General features: G+C 40.2%; 1 long non-coding RNA gene across 1 annotated transcript in view; it reads right to left on the bottom strand.

Annotated features, from left to right (window-relative positions):
- LOC147753890 (uncharacterized) overlaps positions 1-23356 on the bottom strand; it is a 29238-nt gene that overhangs the window by 3008 nt on the left and 2874 nt on the right. Inside the window, exon 2 of the long non-coding RNA XR_015313967.1 lies at positions 1329-1692. This is a non-coding gene — a long non-coding RNA (uncharacterized LOC147753890). The remainder of the gene's footprint in view (positions 1-1328; positions 1693-23356) is intronic.

Below are 23356 nucleotides of genomic sequence, written 5' to 3'. Positions count from 1 at the left end.
ATAATTATTATTAAGATTAACATGGCTATGTTATGAATAGACAACATACGTGCGCATCTTTCTGCTATAAGCAACGGCAATCCTGCGTCCTGTTTTTGAACGGCCTGTAGCTGTTTGTCCAACGAGATCGAGTGAAAGGTCCATCGGTAAATTTTCGCATACATCTACATTACATCAAGCACTTAGAATAGCCAATGAATCCTCAATTTTTGTGACTATTTAGCTAAATTTGGTAAGCATCTCGACAATGGATATCTCATATGATTCAAATAAAGTTTGAATTCCCACACATGAATTTTATTGAAAAAAAGGAAATTTAAATTGGGCACATATTCGGTCATCAGCGTGAAATAGATAGTTCAAGAAAGGACCTCCTATTCCAGCAGAAAAGTCTGTAACAATGAAATATGTCTAGGTATCAATGCCAGGGCTTCCTGTGTTGCCAACAAAGAAGCGTGTCTGGTTGTTGATAGTGCTGAGCGGGGAGGATGTAATCGTTGTGCCGTAAAGATTAGGGTTCAAACCGGAACTTTGCCTGAACAATCACCTGCCGTTCGTCTACTATCAGCCAAAGACAACTGTTATTGATCGTCGACTAAGCTAATAATAATCTTATGTATTCTCATACGTTGTGACTTTCATACTACTATTTTACGTATAACGAGGTCCCGATTTAGCAAAGATCCGCGTCTTCTTAGTTGGGGCCAAGAACAAAAAAACTGATTATGGTTGCTTTGCAACTTTTTTCTACGAGACAGATAGCATCAGGGCGCGATGACTTGAGTATAGGTCTTATTAAACATTTCGAATGGCTGCCAATAGAAGGTACGCACCAATAATGGTAACTACGTGTGTGGAAGACGTAAACGTCCGCACATGACCTTTTTACGCAGGCATGAAAAATACTTCTGATATTTGCTTCAGTTGCGATTCAGCTTGGCCTACCTACCTACCTACCTACCTACGCGGAGAATTTGCTGATCCAGCGTAGACGATACATCGGTCTTTGATGATAGTTTGTTTTTCATTTTTATTTCAAGAGTATTTGCATGGATAGAGGAAGTTATCATATTTTTAAGCTGCACAAACTAATACTCATGCCATTTCTTACAAAGGTTTCTTGGGATCAAAAACACGATGTGAGCGAGCTTACGTTACATTTAGATGGAATCAAAGCTACGTCATGAATCTACTGTAGCTTAGGGGGAAGCCAGAATATTTCTGCGGGCAAGATGAAACTAAATTTGTGAGACCGAGCATCCAGGCAGGCAAGAGAAGCGCTGACGTTGTTTAATTTACTATAGCTTTATATATGTAGATATTCTTACTTGAATATCCCGTTTTTCGATGAAACGTCAAAGTGATCGGTTTTAACCTAGGGAGCATGAGCTTGCCTCTGATCAAGGATCAAAGAGAAGACAACTGCCTACGAACAGGCGACCCGCGTCGAGCTGCATGCTTTCGTTATACCGCCCGCAATAAAGAAGCACGCGCAACCATAGAACCCCAACAAGACGTTGAAGAGAGCTGCGAAGCATCGAGTTTGACGTCGACTGGCTGGTGTTCATCGATCCTATTCCGTTGACTCAGCTGCTTCTATGCCTGTAGGTTCAGCCCTGTTGCCCATGGCTTTATGCCTTACGTTAGGCGCCGGCGATAGCGCGCTGACCGCGCGTAGAATGATCTCAAACTCTGCAGGGAATCAAAATCTCCATCAGAAAAGCAGTACTGCAATAGCTCTAGGTCATCGGTAAAATACGTCCTTTTTTTCTTGTCATTTCCAATTTTTCACTATCCAATAAGAAAATCGGAAACTGTTAGAAATAGTTTTGCGAAGAGAACAAAAGGCACCCTTCTCATGTGGCATTATTACCTTGAAGCACCGAAAGCATTAGGCGGGATCGCCCAGGATTCTCTAATATATGGGTGCTTATGGGGGGGGGGGGGGGTGCGTTTTCTGTAAGTGGGTGCCAAGTAAGTTACTTTGTTTCATTCCCCTAGCGGCTTGAAGGATATGGTAACCTACATACAAACGAAAGCTGTCGCCTGAAAACGTATATCAATGATATTTGACCAAAAAGTATTTCTGTATATTAAAATATTGTATTAATTTTGACTGTTTTTTTTTTATCATCTTTTAGCATTTATTTAAAAAAATAAATGCTAAAAATGTAATATATGAATATTTGCTAGGAAGGTTAGTTAACCTAAGCACCCTTATTTGAGTAATGGTTACTGGTAAGTAGGTGAGTTCCCCAATAGTATAAAGGTACCCAGATTTTCGTCGGAAATGCGCAGCTGCGAATACTGATCGTCCATATAAAAAAAATAGTGTGTATCGGGTAGATAAATTCGTTATGGAAGTTGTGTTGAAAATTATCTGTTTTTTGCCATTTGCTCATCTCATAAAAGAAACCCAAGATAATGTGTCACGTGGAAGCTAGTAAGACACTCTTCACCTTTTTGTAGTTAAGGAATATCTGAAGAATAGTGTTTCATTGGCTGCCATGTATTTTCCATTATTGTTCCTCTGCTAAAACTCTCATAAATAAAATAGTAAATAAAAATCACCTTTTTTCTTTGTATACTTATATGATATTCGGATATGAAGTGGACTGCGTTGACAGTAACACGTAGCCTTCAATCTCAGCAGATTTGCGTATAAGAGCTCGTATTGCAGGAACCTATGTTCTATGTCAATTCTGATCAAGCGCCTAGGAGAGCGACTTCTTGCGAGGTTGAATAATTATCATCAATATCTTTTAATAGCCCAACGATTCCCAATGCGATCGGGGACACAGCTTATTGGGTCTACAGCGTTACTTCGAAAGCAGCAATTCGAAATACTTGTGGCATCGATGAAAGAGATTGCACGTGCCATTATTGGGGAAGCGGACATTTACTTAGCCTAAGCCTTAAGACTTTCGAGTGTTAGGGATTTCGGCAGGTTTTAAGGACCGGACAATGGAGTCGTTAACATGTACACAGTGCGACCAACGACCTCTGCTATTTAGATCAAAATGACTAGGTTTCCACCGCGAGAACAGGTGTGAGATCTGATAAGGCAGGCCGCTGGATGAAACCCTACCGTTATTCAAGGAATGTAGCCGGGTAAAAGTATGGCCACACTTGCTAACGGCAACGTATTCACATTTTTATTAACCCCTCGCACTTTCAAAAAAAAATTCTAAAGTAGCTGCGGTAAGACCTTTAAGATGACGCGGTAAATCCTTAGCTAACGAGTGGTCGGGACTTGCTTGGTCTTGTGTATCTTAGTAATGCCAGAATGGATCTGAAGCACAGAAAGGTACATTGTATCCTCAGGTGACAGTGAATCTTTGTTACTTACGTTAGCATAGGCCTGAGTAGGTGAGCAAAACAGTAGTGTATAACATATTTGTCTGCTAATCTTGGGGACACATTGTGGTCTGGGTTCGAACCTGGACATTAAACAGACTTCGTTTCGTGCTAGGAGCTAGTTGCTTGTCTGACTGAGTTTGCTTAACGGCGATACCGAACGTAAAACTCGAGACACAAACGTGAGCAAAGCAGACCACCTGTGCGCAATGCCTGAAGGGCCTTGTAACATTGTGTTTTGACGGCTGTACTATTTCCCGCACGAAGAATACGAGTAGACCGTCTGACGTGCGGTCCACAGTAGAAGGAAGTTTCTGCCACAGGTGTTGGAAGATTGATCCGGGTTACAGTAGCGCAGGTTCACTTTCTCGGTCGCATTTACGCACAAATCTCTGACCAGTTTAAGGAGATTCTCAGGCCAGTTGAAAAGTCCTCGCCTTACGTTTATTAAAGTAACATGAAATACGCTAGCTGTTACGACATCGAGCGAATTTAATTATGCAACACTTTTGTGTTTTAACGCCATGGTGTTACTGTATGTAATGCAACGGACGATGGATTTTGTTGACGGAGGTAGCATTTAGACGATTGGTCGATAGGTTAGAAAGAACTGGTTCAGTGACAGATAAAATGAGGCCAAAGAGACCAGACAAAAGAGCGGAGAGGAAATAGGATGCGTGCCCCAGCCTCAACGATGTCTGCAGGCATATCTGCAAGCTCTCTACTGCGCATTTCAAAGGTGTAAGGCCATGTAAAAAAAGAATGTGTATTAAACAGTACTGGAAGTAATCCACGGTTTGAAATACCGCATTTGTGAAATGTTTGGTAATAGGAATGCTGAAATCTGCATCACCGTAGAATTATGAGAAACAGATACAAGTGGTCCCGAATAGCCCCGGGAAAAACGGACGGCCATTACTTATTCTGAATCGTTTTATATGTGACCTTTATTCACGGCCACGATCGGCATTTTCTAACCTAATTCCTAACAATCTAGGCTAGATCCTTTTCTCTCCTATAGAGACTTCCCTTTATAGAGACTGCCTTGTAGCTTAACGGAACTAAAACTAACTATTACTTGTTGTAATAACAATCTGTAAGTTAACATCCAATAAATTTGACCCATTATATTGGAAGCGACGTTTGGTTTTAGCTGCAGGGACATAGGATGTGGAAAATGTTATTGTTTGCATGTAAGTATTTGATGTAAACACCGTAAAAATTACCGTATACAAAATAATCACAGTCACCGAAGAATCGGTTTAAGGGTCAGAGCTTTGAGAGCATATTGTAACCGTCTGTTGCAATACGGTGTGGACGCATTCCGATTCTTCTAGAGTCGGGGCGACGGTTGTCGAAGATAACCGAAACGATAAAAGATAATGAACGAATCAAGGCGAGTATGAGTGAGAAGGAAGAACATTTGATTTATTATACTCTGTTCTTCCTCGTTGGTCGACAGTTACGTTTTGAGTATTCGGATTCGCCAGACAACACCCATCCGTACACCTAGACATGAACATATGTGCTTGCCTTGATATAATAAAGATAATTAATCAATTCTAATTCATGTATTATTTCACGCGGCTGCCTGAAGTTCCAGCTGGGATATCAAAAGTTCGTGGACGAGACGGCAAAAGTAGCGAGCAGGTTTGAAATATTATCTACGTCAGTCGACTGACGAGGAAAATGCGGTGGGAATGATGGTGATAACATAGGATATCACACTCGCTTTTTATATTGTCATTAGCTAAATATCGTGATTTATTTAGTATCCACTATAATGGGCCGTCTCGCACGCAATATTATCAAATACACGTAATCATACATAATAAGATCTACTTACGAAACAAGCTGTCACAAGTTTTATGAAAAATATCTTTTTTTTTTTCAAAATATTCCGTTTCATCAAATAACGCAGTCAAAAAACACATCCACAATAAAATTCAATTTTTTTACGCTGGGAAAAACTAATTTATTTGTCAAATGTGCAGGTCTTCCTACAGCACGAGTAACGAAACTTTTAACTAGAGTAGTAACTGTGTTTGTCATAATTCTACAATGCTTTTGATGGAACGTAAGGAATTATCAATAAGTTGGTGGTGCACAACAATATTGGCTTACTGACTTCCTGTATAGTTACCCTGTACATATCTTCAACTTGGTATAATCTCACTGATAATATTGTTTGTACTGTCGCCGGCAGAATACGAGGTCTCGGGAAGGGTACTGATGCCGATGACCCTGTCAAAGCGGTTCAAGGCTGCGAGTCAACTACGTGTGACATTAACGCTCTCCACGATCGTCGAACAACTTTCCTATTCATGCTTAAGTTCCTGTCGGCTTTAACATCTGATCACCCTACGCCTAGCGATTAGGGAGTGCAGCTAACGTTCATAAGCTCCTCATGAAATAGGCAAGATCCTGGTAATTTCGGCAGCCGGTCGATGGACCTTACTCCCTAACCAGCCGGAGTTCCGGATAAAGTTACGTCAAAGATAACACTACGCCACTGCATAAGAGAGCTTTTGACCAAAGCAATGGAGTTTGCCTTGAGTGGTCTTGAATAAACACGTTTGCATGTCCTGAGTGCAGGTTTAGTCTACGACACTAAGACCCCGCAAAAGTTTCGGCTCGCAGCCTTAGGACTCCACAAAACAACTCGCTACCTCAACCATGTGTCCTGCAGGCGTTGGAAAAAATAATCATAATGGTGTTACTTTGTTTGTTATGATGTATGATAATTTATTACGACGCGTAAAGCCGAAAGCCCAAGAATACTGAGATGAGCAGGTTTTACCAAGTGAAGAAACCACACAGAAGAAAACTAAAATGTTGTATTGTCATTAAGCAACGATTTTTTCCTGTTTTACGCTTAAAAATCGAAACATGGCGCAGATTGGCTGTTCTCCAGGTGTCTGATATAGCCATCAAATCCATCTAATATAAATGACAATTGTCTAACAATTACTTATATACAAGCTAGAGTAGCTGTCTCACTAGAATCCTTAGAAGTACGTCGGCACGTGTGTATTTAGAAAAAAACTGGGTTCTATATTGTATGAGTGAAAGACGTTGCCTTATTCTTAAAGCTAAAGGCTAACATCGAAATTATTCTCATAAAACCCGTATTTACTCGTATAGTTTAGCATTTTTCCTATTATTTTTTTAAAAATTAAGAAATTACTGTGACATATATGGTTTTACTCAATCAAAAAAACAAATCTGGTTAGTAACAGTGTGCCGTCCGTGGAGATCTTGGTCGAATCAGTTGACATCGGTCGTGACCACTTCATTGTGCACCGGCAAATTTTTCTACCGACAACGCGTTTGCTTGCGGATAAATCGTCTGTTTTCAAACACAGAACACGTTTCCGGTCTCTATAGGCATCTCTGCAGTGAAGCATTCGTTTAAATCTCACCAACATTCCCAAGTGGTTTCGGTCTATGCTACCGCGCGTTCGTTTGAATGCTCTCTCTTCGATTCCTCGTTGCCGGATAGGATCCGTGCTGTGAACGCTATTCGTTCAGGGCAATTGAGACACTGCAACACTCAGGCCGAGTAGAACAGCGGAAAAGCGCTAGGAAGCCTCAGGCTGTAGTTTAGTCGATGGTCGTATGGTTGTCGGTAGACGAGAAACGGTTGCTACCAGCAGAAGTATAGCGTGAGCTTGTAGGTTTGCAATTCTGCAGGTGAAGTTGCATATAAACAAAGTAAAGTACGTATGCATGCATTATCGGTCGTACGTGCGCGTGCTCTATGTAACTCGACTATTTATATAGCACGGCAATATTGAATGAGAAGGAGCGGTGGCCCACGAGATGATAGCATCGCTGAAGTGTAGCCCTACCGACATTGGCAAGAAGAAGAGAGAGAGAGAGGTAGAAGTGTATCGCATTTCCGCACGTGGTCAATCGTTGCTACACTTGCATTGTGGCAACCGATGCGTAATATGCGCGTGATCTTCGTTGTCTGAGTAACCGATACGAGACCGAGAAATAAATGGAATACGCAGGCCGTTTTCATTCTTACCGTTCTGAACTTAGTTGAAATCACCTAATTGCTATAATCTTTCCTTTTTCGCCATGGGAACCCACGTACCCAATTCATAATGGACAACATTTTCGCCAGGTAGCACAAGACGCCAAGTAGTTCACTGAGATAGGATATTTCACTGCTAGGCCAACGGGTTGAACCGTTAAAAGAAAAAAGAAGTTTATCAAGCAATAGCTCGAAATTCTCTCAAATAGCATATTGTTAAAGTTAAAACAACCGTGCTAAAGCCATAGAGCCGTACCTGAATCGGTTGAATATATCATAATAATGATAAAGAATAGGAGCCCTTTAGAAAAGAAGAAGTCAACAGATCAGACGTTCAAATTACTTGTATAAGGCTTAATTGATTAGAACTATTTTCTTATAAGCTAACTTAACTTCCGTAAAGTAATCAATGGACTTTTTAAGCACATGGATTCGAGTTCTATAAAAACGGATCGACTGTTAATTTCGAATTGTCGTTCTCGTGACGATCAAGCGGTGACTTTAGTTGTCTATCAATATCAGCTCACTCCGAAGTTATATTGTGCCAGTCTTGGTACAGAGCCGTGTTACTATTTCACAGCCTATCCCGTTATCCTGTTATAAACAAAATGTTCACTGCGCTATGGGCAATACCCCTCTTAGAGAGGTTGATGCTAAAAGACTTCAGCATTGGGCAAAAATTCTATGGCCACCCCACAGGACTAACGGTATAAGTGGACAACTATAGGCTAAGACCACTTCAAGCTGTGCACGAAAGGATCTATTCTTATAGGTACCTTGTAAACGAGTATTTAAAAAATCAAAAATGACACTATGGACAGCGAAAACAGATGAGTGAGTACCAGTTGGTTCAGTGTAAATGACGCACCTTTGAATAACCTTCAATTGATATAAGTAAAAAGTGGCCAAAAGGACAAGTGTTCTATATCTATATATATTAACCTGTGCGTAATTCATGATCAGGCCACTTGGCGTACATACAGAAATGGCGCAACCCTAATACATTCTCGGCCCTTGATAATATTACAAGGTTGAAAATTGTATTCCGTGATGACTTCATGGTAGCACTCAGGTTCCTAAATTGTACAGTGAATTCTCATTTATAGCGTTCAACTATTGTGAGGTTGAACCACATCTTCACATTGAGGCAGTATTGAAGTGCATGGGCGGATATTGATCTCTCGAACTAAGAACGAAAATATGATAGAATTTTTATTAACGACTTGGTTTGTTTGTTATATAGAGAGGTACAGAAAATACGGACATTTGAATATATTTTTCCCAGAGATATACGCGTCACGTTTTGCCGCAAGGCTGCGTTGCAACTTCGGATGCGGATATCAATGGCAGGAATAGAAGTGTCGATTTGATCTGTTATGCTACGTTATCGTCTTCATCAGTTAAAAATATAATACTATATATAATTGTTCTCAGAATAAAATTAATTATCAGTATAATATAGTAATTCTCACGTGTGATAATATTTTGAAGTGCTTTTCTGAAGCATTAAGATTATGATGAAGGCCAGGAACTCATGATACAATAGATAAAGACCCACTTTTTTTGTAAACTCGCGTTATTACGTAGGCCCGATTTCAACAGGTCACAAGAATATCGACCGTAGAGTTTATCGCCTCAAACGGATTATGCGCAACGCGTATGTATAAGACATTCCCTTGTCTCTTCCTTTCGCTCTATTGAAACAAGCAGATTTTTGTATTTGTCGAATTGAATTCGGTAGTTTATCTTTCGGATAATGCTGGTGTAGTGCTCTGTGGTACTTAGCTCATCCTAGGCCCAGAGCCCAGAACGGATATTGGGTTGGTAACATACTTTACCAAGGTAACGTTGAATACTGGTAGTCTGCCGTCATCCACAAGAGACCTAAAGGTAACTGAAACTAATTAGTCAAAAACCCTGGGCTCTTGATTCTGTCAATTGTTTCTAGTATACATGGCCTTCTACAATCAACCCATTAACTACTAAATCTGATAACGTTACTGGACATGCTATGGCTATGGCTAAATAGTGAACGCAAAGGATCGGCGGAAGTTTAGCACAGATATAGCCATATTTATACTGACTGCAAATACAAACAATTTACTATTGCTTCGAGAGAAGAAAAATTTATCGAGTTCACTGTTTGTGACGATTTTTTAGAGCATAACACTTTCATACAAAAGTGGAAAATTAAAATAATAACGGCTAACCATTTGCAAGGGCTATGCTAGAATTGAGCTGATGTAACGACTGGCCTGAGCACACAGCGTTGATTTATCTGACGCGTACGTAAACGATGCTATATTATGATTACGCTAGTCAAAGCCCGTAACGACGCTCAACACACGCTAGTCTTGATAAGGTATTACGTGTGTAAATTCTAGAGCTTGAGAATGGCGCTTTAGTAACGATTATTAGACGATGCTGCGAATTCGAAGTAAAAAAAAAACACACACACACACACACAATACGCAAAACTAGTCCGCAGTTCTATCCGAAAGAGGTGAATCGTATTTAAATACATTTGTCCTCATAAGGAGATCAAGCAGAAGGCCAGATTACCCCGTGCCATCTGGAGATTCGTCTAGTATTACAAGTCTAATACTTTCTTTTTTCTAAATTGGCCCTGTTAGCCCCAGCTTGCTGAAGCTGTTTTTCTTAGAACCTTCATCTCGAAGGTCCATACATCGACCGCCAAGCAATTGTTATAGCCACACATGAGCTCAGGACCAAAGCAAATACAACATATTAATGGCTGAATAGTGCAAAGGCAAACACTTACTTTAAGCTAAATCAGCTGAGTGTTACGATTTGAAGGATGACGAAATTCTGTTTACCAATATGTAAATCGATTAACGACTATATCACTGGCCGGTTAGTTTGGTCTCAGACCCAGCCTTAATGGCACTTAAATTTCTCCTTTTTAAAATAGCGATATTCGTCATATACATGGAACGCATCCTCCATGAAATATATAACACGAATGACAAGTAGTTTGGTACGTGTTTATACATGACGACGCGTTAATGTAGCTAGCTGCGTTGGTTCGTATAGACAGTGGCAACTGCGTGACATAGCTCCTGCACGCTAGGGATTATGAAGCACGATGCCAAGCTGTCCATAGGACGCAGGGAAAAAATTGCACCCATGTACTGCTAGTTTTTGTGGCCTAGCATACGTGCAATTACAATTCTGCAACGTTCACCCCAGTGACAGATGGCTCAGGCTGTTAAACAGGCAGAAGCGATAACACTTTTCCAAAAAACATCAACGTGCTGATGCGTACTCACGCTTACTTTCTAACGCCAACTTTCGATAGATCGGCCGCTTGCTATATTTCCACACTGTGCTATAGTACGTTGCGTGAAAGGTAATCTGCTAGCTATTTTGGTTTCCGTTAAAAGTCCCAAAAAATGTATATTTCTCTTCTTGTCTGTCCCTTCTGAATGTTGGATTTGATCCTCATAAGCTTCATTTAGCTATAACCAATGACACAGCATGTCACTGTGAGGCGAGGAGGTTAGTTGTGGACAGTGGCGCTGTTGTCTGTTGAAGTTTCTGGCGTATTCCAGCATATTTGGTTAAGTACAATCAAATTTTATATTTTCCATTATACTCTATAGATGCGACGATTGTGTATCTATTTTTCGTCTATATTGAACTAAAGCACATAGCGTATGGCTGCGTGAAGTAACACCGTGACTGAACGGAAAGATAAGGGAGACTGAGAAGAAACTACATAGCAGTAGATAAAACGAAAACTAAATAGAACGAACCGAAGAGTGCTTCAGCAGATTCGCTGCTTCCTAGTCTTTCGCCTGAGCTGCCGCATTTTCCAAAAGGCATTAGATAAATCCATTTGAACCTTTCCACCTCGCCCTCTACTCAAACAGCGCAAAAACATGCGCATCAAGCGATCATGGGTGTAGTGTTGACGTCAGCGTAGCGCCTGCGTCGCACGTCTTTCGTTACGTGAGGAAGATACCAGTATGGACCGCTCTCCACCTAAGACAATCACGAACAATTTGTCCTTCGATGACTTTTTGCTTTTCCACATTTTTTGGTAACGTCTTCTGTGGTAGGTAATCCCACAGTACAATCCCGCACGCGACAGTACATTAGGAAACGATGCCACATAAGGCATATGCTAATCACAGGATGGAGCGGAGCAGGCGTAAAGGCTTCGGAATATACGGTAAAATAGCAAAGATTTAAGATATTAGTACTTGAAGCTCACTACTTCGTAAATACAATCAGGTTAGGTATGTAGTTAAAATTTCATTACTAGGTTTTATTTTGCTGCCCAAATTTCGAGAGACAAGATTATTTCGAAAAGTTAACATTTTAATAATAGATAAAACATAATAATAATAATAATAGATAAAAAAAAAACCGAAAACAGCCTGTTCTTTAGAGAAGTTTCGCCTGCCCCAAAGCTACATGTTCAATGTTAAACATAGAGCAAATTACATTTCGTAAGCGTCATGAAGTTATGCCATATTAGTTGATCACCCTTGACGCCACAGTTAGGTGGGACTAGTTGAACCACTACATTTCGAGCGTATATCACACCAGATGCCCTCGGTGCTAATTGTACGCTAAGCGCACAATACAGAGCAGTAGAAATATATACGCATATAGATATGTGTATATTTTTCTCTATTTTCTGTCTGTCGAGTTATACACAGGAATCGTATTTTCAGGCTTTTGTATCTTATGTCGTTGTTGCCACCGTAAAAACAAATTTTCATGATTTTACTGGTATGAGGCATCATTGGGAAGCAATGGTGTCGACATATGCACCGCACTGCGGGTAATCGTAATAATGGATGAGGATTTACTATATAATAACTAATTCTACCAGAATTTTGGCGATAGTCACAAAGGATTCAGTGTGATCAAGCCCGCCTTGCGGAACTATATGGGCCAGCGACCTATTTTTGATATTTTCTCGAAAATAGGTGAGAATTCTAGTAGGCCCATTTAGGCCACATAACAGAAAAGTATAATTGTTTTCTCTTTGGTGGCCCCGATTGTTTGTAAAAAAGGCGTTAAGTAAATTTTGGTCCATACAGCGCTACCTTTTACAGTTTTTCTTCGAAGTCAAAGATTCAATAAGTAAATCTATACCATAATCAAAGCCGGAATTATATTTATACCCACGAACTGCATTGTTACATCGTTTCAAGCTTTCATTTTAATATAAGAATCCGTCTGACATGAATACTTGGTACGATAGAAAATAACGGAGTACAATTATAAAAACCAGCGTTTTATTTTATAGTAACACTATGTGAGATCATCCACTTTATTTTTTGAAAAAAAAAAAGATAATCTTCGCTAGTCAGTCTCTAAATAGAGAGCATTACAAAAACGGCATAGTGCCATTGATGGCGTGTATACGTTTTGTTACTCCATAGGCCGGAAATTAAGCGACTTCATATATACAGTGAGTCTTCCCCTAGCCAGATTTTGAGAGCGGTAATAGGAATTCGCTCTTGATCGTTTTTTGCGAAACCAGGCGACATCGACTAACTTCAAGTGCCAATAATCATCTGTAAGTTAATGCCAAAAAGCAAGTGCAAATAAATGGGAGTGATATATACAATATGAGTTCATGCTTTAGGGACGTTCAGCACGACAGCTACGCAGAAAGCCGTTTTTCTTGAAGATACTGCCCATATCGTAGGACGCTTTCATATATAGTGTCCGATAGGAGGTGACAATGGTTTTATATGTAGGCAGATGTCTGCGGGCCTATGTACTTCAAAGAAACAAAAGGGGCGTGTTTTACACACGCCCCTATACGCCCACCCGTTGAGCAGCTTTTTTTGCGCTAAGTCCTAAACTCGCATTCAAAATAGCCAAAAACAGTATTGTTGCTCTGGACAATCTAAGGACGAAGAGAGGCCAACAGTGAATACAAAACTCACATATTATTAAGTCGTTTCGTGAACGATGACGTGTGGAAGCTTCCGTAGAACCCTTCTAACCCCAGAAAAAATTGACGTAAAAGACTCGAGCTTTTTTTTTATCTTCACTAAAAACAGTCAGTGCTATTTCGATATTATTTGTCATCCGTATCTGGATAATTATTACGGTACCGTAAGTAGATAGATTGGCAATTTACTACTGATACCCTAATTCTATCTAATTGTAAAGAACGACAGAAAGCATTTGTAAAGCATTATTTTGATGTTTTTTTGGACTTTGACAAAAATTTTTATACACCGAATACACGTTCATATAGTTAAGCTAATCCTTAAATTTGGCATGCTCATTACCTCTACCTGCAGGAACGACATGTCCAAAGACGCAGTAGTATGCCTTCCATTCAAGATAGATAATATGGTTTTTCATCGATAAAGATGATTAGCCCAGTTCTGTCATTTTATCTTATCTTGTATGATTCATTATCCATATCACCTACGTTAAATCTTTTGCATCATCTGGCTTATCGGCCTATTATTCAGAAAGTGCGTGTCGTAATCGTACCAGTCGCGTAAACGCGGTAGTCGTCCAAACGGAAGCACCAAAACTACCAAAAAGAACGATTCTGCTAGAAGCAGTAGTATAACTGACACTCTTTAGCGTAGGGAATTTCATACTTTTGAGACAAACATCTACGCGCGAAACCTGGACCCGGTGCATAAGGCATTTTATCTAATTGGTTCTTTGTAAAAGAAATTTAACAGCCGTAGGGGGCTTTGCCAGTCGGTGGCAGTCAAGGCGATAATGCGGCAGTAGTAGAAGCAAATTCATTCTTCGAATTGACGCACCAATCGATGGAAGCTGGCTGCGCCGAACAGGTAGACGATACTGAGCTAGCAAAGACCCTTTCGAAGCGATGAGACCCTCATCTAAGAATGATAATTCACACATTCGTTTTGAGGGTTTGAAGTAAGTCAGCAGGGACAAGAAGCGAAATCATGGAAAATCATTTGTTGAAATTGAAAGACCAAGCAGCTGACCAGTTTCGTTCACGAATTTATATTTCAATTATGGACACCCAAGCGAACGATATTTAAAGATGTTTTGCTAAACATTATAGTATATATACACTGTAGATGTGAGATTATTACAATAGATGTATGTAGGACTTTCATCAGATGACTTCGAATAATGGCGAAAAAGGGCATCAAAAGGGTTGTCGTTGGACTAAAGTGTTCCTTCATGTGAAAGGGGGAATGCTTATTTGTAGATACTGTTTGCCGTTTGTATTTTCCCTGAGTCAGATTCTGCTTTTTAGCTTACGACTGCAATAGGCCGCCGGATTTATTCGCTCTTTCCAGCCCATCTAGTTGATCCATCTGCGCATTGGGCCCGCCTTAAGGCCTTAAATCCTCCCTGCATACGCTGTGTGACATATTCTGGGATCAGCATGATGTCCTCATGTCCTACGGATTCATGGCCGTTATTTAAGATTGCTTACTTGTTCGGCATCGGCAATCTCAACAGTCCTAAAATAACCTGTTAGTACGGAAAACGCAGATCTTTTCCATCACCATCATTTCACTTATATTATAAATATTTATTCATCTTTTGACTGCTTTGATTATAAAGCTCTTGAATTGAGATCGTTCTTCGACAATATTAATAATAACGAATCTACAATAATAATAATAAAGAAAGCGCTAATACGAGTGAAAAAAACAGCTACATAAAAAAATCAAAGAATATACTTGTAAAAAAAGCGAAGACCAATTCCAAAAGTAGACTCACGGTCCAATTCTTCGGCCAGAATATATACTACAAATGCAGAAAACCGCGCCGGCAGCATGTGATAAGCTTCAAGAAAAATTCAGAATAGAAACCCTTAACAGTTACTACCACAAATTATCTAAAAATTAGGCGATATAGATTATTATGTAAGGAAAAAGAGAATACGGGAATGGCACTCTGCTTGAGCAAGAATTATTAAGATAGTTTACTTAAATTATTTCTTGCTTTATGCGCTGTCACAGTTTGGGCTGATGATGTACATGGTATCGTATCTGGTAGACTTGTTGGTCATTTACCAGTGAGCTTATCTCTTATTTCTTTGCCTTGACTCGGCCCATTGAGGCAACGCCAGATAGGAGCACACCACCTCAAGCCGCATCTGTTTCACTTCCGATTGGGTCTACTCAGGCAAACGGATGACATCACAAAATAGACCAAAGCTACCTATTATCAGAAAGAGATGCTAAACACCGCAAAAGGGCCATAAAGTCATTACGAACAAATGCTGCCCTTTAGCCGCTTGCTTTCCGTCTCTGCGCAGTCCACGACAAGTCTGCTAAATAGTAAAAACGCAGTAGAAACATTTTGCCATTGACTAAACTATACTGGGACCACAGAAATGACCATTTATGTGCAATTCAATGCAGCTCCTTTTGCTCACAGTGCTCCCATCCACATACACTATTGGCTTGGCCTCGTTGGCCAGCTTCGCAATGCCTAGGTTTTTTCCATTGCAAAATGTAGCAGTATTATTTTTATCGCCAATGCAGCCAACCAGATTGCCTGGAGGTCGGATCAAGCTCGGCGGAAGATGCGTTAAATCTATTTTGAAGCATGCCAAAAGCTACTACTTTTTTCTTCTTATTATGAAAAAAATATAAAAGAAAATAAACATATATTCATCCTAGTTTTAGCTTATCGTATGTAATATGTGATTAAGCTTAATGGTTGAAAATGGTCTGCGCCATATTCGTGACAAAAGCTGCAGGCAGTACTGCGTTTCGACAAAGCACTGCTAACGGTATTAGCGTTACCTTAATGAAGATTTGATTCATGCAAACATCCTCATATACAATCATCATCATCACCACAATTAATATCAGCCGAATAGTGTCGCCGGTTATTATAGGGTTGAGCTGCATTTCCGGTTAGGTTTACTTCTACGTAGGTTTACTTGCTGCGAGGACTGCAAAGTCGGCCCTCGAGCTCTGTCTACTAGTGCCCAACCCCACTACATATACAACAGCTGCATTAATCTACACGCTCTCAATGAAGTGTGAGGACAATACAAACCAGACGCGTAACACTTGAATGTCCGGCAGTCCGATGGCATTTTTCGGCGCAGTTAAAGTTTCACAAGCGGACTTCTGCGAGGTTTATAATTTCTAGGAGTAGATTTATTAGTTAGTATGAGCTCACGCCGATGCGTTTTTCAAGTTAAAGTAAATTAACGAAGCCAAACGAAGAAATCTACAGGGTTTAGCCAAAGCTTTCTCAAAGCCTCCTGAACCCTTACTTTACTAGTTTTAGCCACTATGGTTTTCTGTCTGACCATAATCAAAGTAACACGTCGAGATAGCACGGGCCACGAGAGTCGTGATAAGCTAAATTACCCTTATTTCCCCATACGTCCCAATATGGTCATCAATCGGCTCAAATGTGACAATTATATGTACATACAACAGTGTATATATATATATATATATATATATATATATATATAGAATATGCTGCTGTGGAGAGAAGTTGGCGGAGTCAACGCACGACTGATTCCCGTTGGCTCCACTCCGCTAAATCGAACAACCGTTGCTTGTTCGTAAACGGAAGCGTTCTCCTTGCGTCCCTTTTGGACGCTTCACCGTAAAAATTACCACCAGCTTACATGAACTGTTGACGCTGCTACTACTACTGTTGTCGTATCACGCTGATGACGTATTACGAGTACCCCACGATCCTGTGTTGCAGTGGCCCCACTGACAACCGAAAGCTGGCGGATTGTACACGGTTATATCGAATTTTTTGCAGTCCTCTCCGCATGACACTTCTATATACCCCAACCAACCAGTAATCGCCCGTACGTAAATATACAATATCACTACAAAAATACTTTGAAGAAAGCTACGTTCGTATGTTCAGCGGTAGAATATAAAACGAATAGCTTTTTGTGATAAATGCTGAACTTAATTTGAATGCGTATAAGCGTTCGTTAGAATGTACGATATTTAATATTGGTGACCCATGCCACAAAATGATGTATCATTGTTAGTTACGGTTATAGGTCTATTGAGCCTTAATTAATGCAAATCGACCTAACTGCAATTATGAAATTATTTTTCCTGAGTTCCGCAAGTTTACCAACTTGGTCACTTGCTATATCTATAAACTATTACATCGCAGAGAAGGCTCATTTGTGTTGAAACTGGCCTTGTTCAAGTGTAACATTGAAATGTGCCTTGTTAAAGGAACCCATGCTGACACGGTGGTTCGATAGCTTTCTGTAATAAAAATCACTGATCTGCGTGTCGAATTTTAGCTGTAGGGAAAATCGATCGGTAATGGCATTGAATTTTTTTCGTAGTCAATTATATTCTTGGTATATCAAGATCTGTATATTGGTATGTACCGGGGCTGATCGATGCGTAACGGGATTGATCAGTCAACGGGAGCTTACAAGACAATACGTTTTAATCGGCGAACGTGCGTGTCCAGAACCAGTTGGTAAGCTTAATCAGTTTGGACTGGGGAACGCGAATTTGAAAGAATACGGACAATGTTTTTTTCCTATTTTGTCTACGGTATTGAAAATCTTTTACTAGCTCCTGGCTGGCAACAACTAGCCTTTATAAGGATTTATTAAGTCGACATACAATGTATGCTTAACGCCCTTCACACCTAGCAAAATGAGTGTCCTTTTACGCCGTGTAAACACTAAAAATGGTATAATTGATAATAATACAAAAAAATTTTAAGCTTCTATAGGTAACTTCGGTATAATGTAGGCTGCCAGAATGTAGGTCCTATCCAACAGTGACGTACCTCGCAAATATGTTTTACATAACGCGCTCAAACGTCATTTTCAAATTTTCAAATTTCTTCAATGGCGTCAATATGGCTACGCTATCTGGATACTTTTTGCGCAGTAGGTGAATGGCAGTTGGCTATTTTTATTCTTCCCTTACCTTTCATTCATTAATCTAAACTTTAACGCTCTTTATACTGTCCTAGGACAAGTAGACGGCTTCTAGTTCATAGCATTTCATAGGCGGGTCGTACTTTCTAGCATCTCTTAATTCAACGCCATACGGTATGCCCCTCTGTATGTTAGCCAAAGACATGGGCCCATCGGGAAATACTCATATATTATGAATCAACACCCTTCACTTCCCTATCGTGTTTGCTCGTGGCTTGGCAGGGCCAACGAATTGGGCTCCTTCGAGCTGTCCACTGGAGTGGCGTTGGGCTCGATTTCTCACTTAGTACCCACTAAGATGAGATGCCACTGGGGCATGGAGTTGTGCTGGCGGCTTTAATTAAAACACGAAGTGACAGTGGCAGAAATTTAGTAACTCAGTCTAGAGCGAGGGGGTGCCTTCATCACAAGTGTACCCCGAGTGAAGACTCGCTGAGATACGCGCAGGCAGACATAGACAGACATTTGTCGTCCGACAACGCACAACCTTTCCACATATCTAAATCAGTCCTGTCATACCAATATGCATTTTCGTTTAGTTTTTAACGTTTAGTGGGACATCGTTTATAGTCTAATACAATTATTTTTATTATATGAAAAATACTAGAATAGTTCAAAGCCTAAGTCTGCGCCATGTCCATGAGATAATATAGTACGGTTATGATTATAGCTCTCACTGTGAGCGACTATACTTTTGATTATCCTGCATATATTATACTTTTGCCCCGTTTCGTTTCTGATATTAATCAGCCTAAGAATACTGATTAATTACAGAGACTTAGATAGTTACTTTTGAACCAGGACGCTCAACCACATCGAATTGAAACGTTCCCTTGGCCATTGTTCAGCTGTGTCGCTTGGTCCGACACAAACGCACCTATAGATTTCAACATTTGTTTTTCAATTGAATTTTCGGTTCGCGCATATATTCTAATTTGCGCATTTGAGCAGGATCATGATAAAGTTCTCAAAAGTTCTAAGGGCATAACAAATACTTAGAATCGCTCCTTTAGTGTGCCTTCGCGCGTTCAACCGCAAATAGAAAATGGCTCGTTTAGCCAGGAGGCTTTGCCCCCCAACGCTAGCTTCGACAACTGTTCACCAGCAGTACTGTTGAGTGTAGAAAGGCCAAGCCCGCTTGTTGACCCTTTAACGCTCAAGACAAGTAACGAAGTTCGTTGTCCCAGGGCCCGGTTGCTCACATCGGCCCGTTCGATGAGACCTTAGTCAGCTGCGTAGTTAAGCCAAAACAAAACTAATTTAGCGATCTTTGTTGGTTCTGGGTGAGTTTTTCTTGTATGCTGGTACTACTTAACGTCAGATACAGACCATGTTCGAACCGGGGTCGAACGTCTAGCCTCTCGTGTAACCCGTTAAGTTGTACGTAATGCATTTCGACGTCGGGCATTAGCAGGACGGACACGTCTTTGACCTGTTCTTCAAACGTGGTAATTGAGTGCTCTTTGCCCCCGTTTGTCGATTTGTGCCGATGTGAAATAGTACAATGGGAATAACTCGTGCGACGTCGGACGAGAAACACAATAATTGTTGTACGGCTGCACAGACCATTGTAACATCCCATCGAGCAGTTTAACAGAAAAATACTATCTATACTACTTTTTGTGCTTCTAGGAAACCTTTCTTGTGCACGGAAAGCTAAAGGTCGACCAAGCAGCTTATACTTGAAAATAATAACAATCATGTACACATAACATATTTGTGATCCCAGCAAAAAAAGTAAACATTTTTGGTCAACATTAATTTACCGCACAGCTGTATCTAAAGTAATTACAGAACGGGATGTTGTGAAGCACACGCACCCGGAGACCAATTTCACCACGCAGCTTCCTCCAAATGTGTGTGTGTGTGTGGCTTTTCTTATATTGGCAGAACTGACCACAATGGCAATGAAGGTAATATCTCTGTGAGAATCCTTTTACGAGATTGTCTATATTCGGACACACGACCTCCCCAATGTTGGCTTGTGATGCCAGCCTCGCTGCTGGTCTAGCCATTATCCGGACAGCAAAAAAAAAAGTGTGTGTCTTTTCCATATTATCATCTGATAGATGCAGACAAGAAAGATGACTGGCTGTGACCGGCAAACAATGTTAGATGTCTATATATACGGAATGTAGCCTAAATTTAAAAGATGGCGATTCCAGATATGCCGTTGAGGCCTGGCTGAATTGCAAAATGAACAATTAAAAACCCTAACTGTATGTATGTTTAGTTTAAAAATCAAGGTGGTGTAATACCTATCTTTGCTCCTATATCTCGAAACATACACAAGAAATATAGGCAGAACCGAGACAGGTTACATAACAATTAGGCCCACGAAAAACGTCCGTCCGATATTTATATCACTGTCTACCCATTTTGTAGTCCGAGTTATTGCCAACCTCCCTAATGTTTAGCTTTTATATCTGTTTAAAATTTTGTTCTTCCGTTCCAGTCTGTAATTTAGTGTCCACTAAAGTGGTAATACGATGGGTTTCGTATGTCGGCCTTCTCGATATGCATCCCTAAAAATAGGCTTTGTAAACGCTGTTTGAACACCGTTAACTTAGGCCGAGATGTGGACCCCGGTCTACTTCAAATTGACAACAGTGCTTTTTTGAAACGTTCTTTGGACACGTAAGCTTGGGTCGATATTTTTAGATTTGGATATTATGATTGTTCAGCCATTGTCCCATCGATATCTATCTATCTTTTAGGCTAAATAATGTCTCCTATATACATAACATATTATCAACTAATGCGTTCTACATTGCTTTCAGCAATTTTTTTTTAATACGTACGTATAAGGAAAAAGATCTCTTAAGAGCCTTAGCAAGGAAGTCGGGAGTTTCTTGTTAGTCGGAGTTGAGCTTAAAACGCTTTCAATTTAAATTACTTAAAGGAAACATTTTATTTCTTAATTAATTTTAGTTCTTATTAAGCTTATCAATTCTTATCAATTCTTTTAATCCTCCTGGTTGAATAATCCTGAACAAATGAGTTTCATAATCACAGTACATTTAGAAACCTAAGGGTCTCAATATTCAAGCATCTTTCTTCATGAGAACGTTTTGTTTAATGCATCCATGTCGCGCTGAAAGTCATATAAAGACTTCAATATGGTGAATCTAATTCTGCAGCCAGTAATGATAACTCCATATTGTTGCTGCGAGACGAGAGTTGTTACACAAAGCATGTCCACCGTTGTCGGATCTTGTATCGTCTGGCAGAGTTGAACTAACTTCCTGATTCCATGGATCATATTCTTCCAGAGTGGAACGAAGAGTTTATGTATGACACTCAATTTTAGATCTATGACGATAGATTATTGAGGATGCTTGCGAGAGCTCCGCTTGTAAACGATCCCTGAATAGGGACAGAGATTAGTATTTTTATTTTTGTGATCCACTTCGGGTAGATGAGACACGAAGAAATATATGAGCGGATCCTTTATGTAAATGACAAATGCATTTTTCAGTTAAGTCGTACAAAACACACTTTGTCCACTTATAAATAACCCTACGCAGTTCCATGTTAGTAAATGGCTTAGCTGTTCATAATGCTCTAATATTGACGCTAAACGATTGGGGTGGTCCCAGCTGTCAATATATGATCCCAGCTAAGCCCCAAGTAAACAGGTATTAGAATTATTAAAATATTAGCAATGATTGGAATATTATGGATTTTCAATGCTTTTCTAGCAGATTAACTCCTCAAATGATATAGTACGTTTGGCATTCTCACGTAAGTTGGCATGTCATTGGCGGACTGTGTAAGTGTCTCCGACATGGAAAAACATAGGTCCGTTCTATACGTTAGCGCAGTTACAGCCAATACATTTCAGAACAGATAACATTGGTCCCCTTTCCTATATATAAAGCCTGCTTTCGACAGATAGATAGATCTCACCCAAATTATGGCGGATACCTACATGTCTTAGACATATTTAAAAGCTGTTTACGGAAGTTTACTAGGTTCTGCTCATTTATTCACCAACCGTGTTTATTATTTATTTTTCAATTTTTATTAACAAATGATAAATATATTATTTGTGTCGTGTTATGATTAACATTGTCATTATTATTATTACTGTTGCTATAATGTCTCTGTTTTACACACAGAACGTCTTCATTTGCGACATTTGCCGACTTAGAAAGATAAACAGAAGCTGCTAAACCCCATAGCGATAGATGGTCATCCCTTGGGGAAGTTCTATGAAAAATGGTGTTAGAACGGAGGATGTAAGGTAGCGGGGTCTCAGTGACGGTGAGTGAGAAATTTTAAAATATCACCATCGTAGGCTATAGAAACAGAAGAGCGGTGCTGGTTTGTGCTTTGATGGTCCCTAGCAGTAGTGACTTGCGGGATTTGAATGAGATGAAGCGGTTTTCTGGGAGACGCTGTAGTGAGGGAAAGGGCAAAGGAAGCCATAGCGATTCCACAATGATGGCCACTCGAGGCTACTGGACGCGTGCTTTGTGTGGGTGGCTGCTATAAACTCCCGGGAGGTATTGATGGGTCCTCTTGAGTGGAAGTGCCCAAAGAAGAGGTTGCACTAGCAGGGAGCAAGTCGAGATGCGGTATCCACACGAAGGAACCACCAACAGGACCTGCTCCAGGCAGGAATAGGACACGCTGCTTATAGGACCACCACGAACATGCAACAGGGTTCATATGGGCGGTAAAGAATTTGATTCTCTCGAGAGATAAACGTCTAGTCCGAACAGAGAATTAATACCACACCGACCGACCGTCCTCCTGCTCTGCCCCTTTCCCGCCTTTTGCTTCCCGCGGTCTTCATTCGCCACGATCTGTATTGATATTCAGGGAGCGGCATTGCATCGCTCGTACGTAAAAATACACGATCCTAAAAATACGACTACGATTTATCTATATACTCATATAGATATACCGGTTGCATTCAAAAGTTTGGCTTCGCAATGGACAGTTCTGAGCTGTGCACCGACAAATCGCTTTTGACAATACTATAATTATTTGATTTTTTTTGGTCGTTCTTCTATTTAATACACATTTTTTTTTGTATA

This window comes from Varroa jacobsoni, unplaced genomic scaffold (genome assembly GCF_002532875.2).
Source record: "Varroa jacobsoni isolate VJ856 unplaced genomic scaffold, vjacob_1.0 scaffold_127, whole genome shotgun sequence".
NCBI classification, from domain to species: Eukaryota; Metazoa; Arthropoda; class Arachnida; order Mesostigmata; family Varroidae; genus Varroa; species Varroa jacobsoni.
Note: the sequence above shows the minus strand (reverse complement) of the source record. Positions and strands in the feature narration are given on the sequence as shown.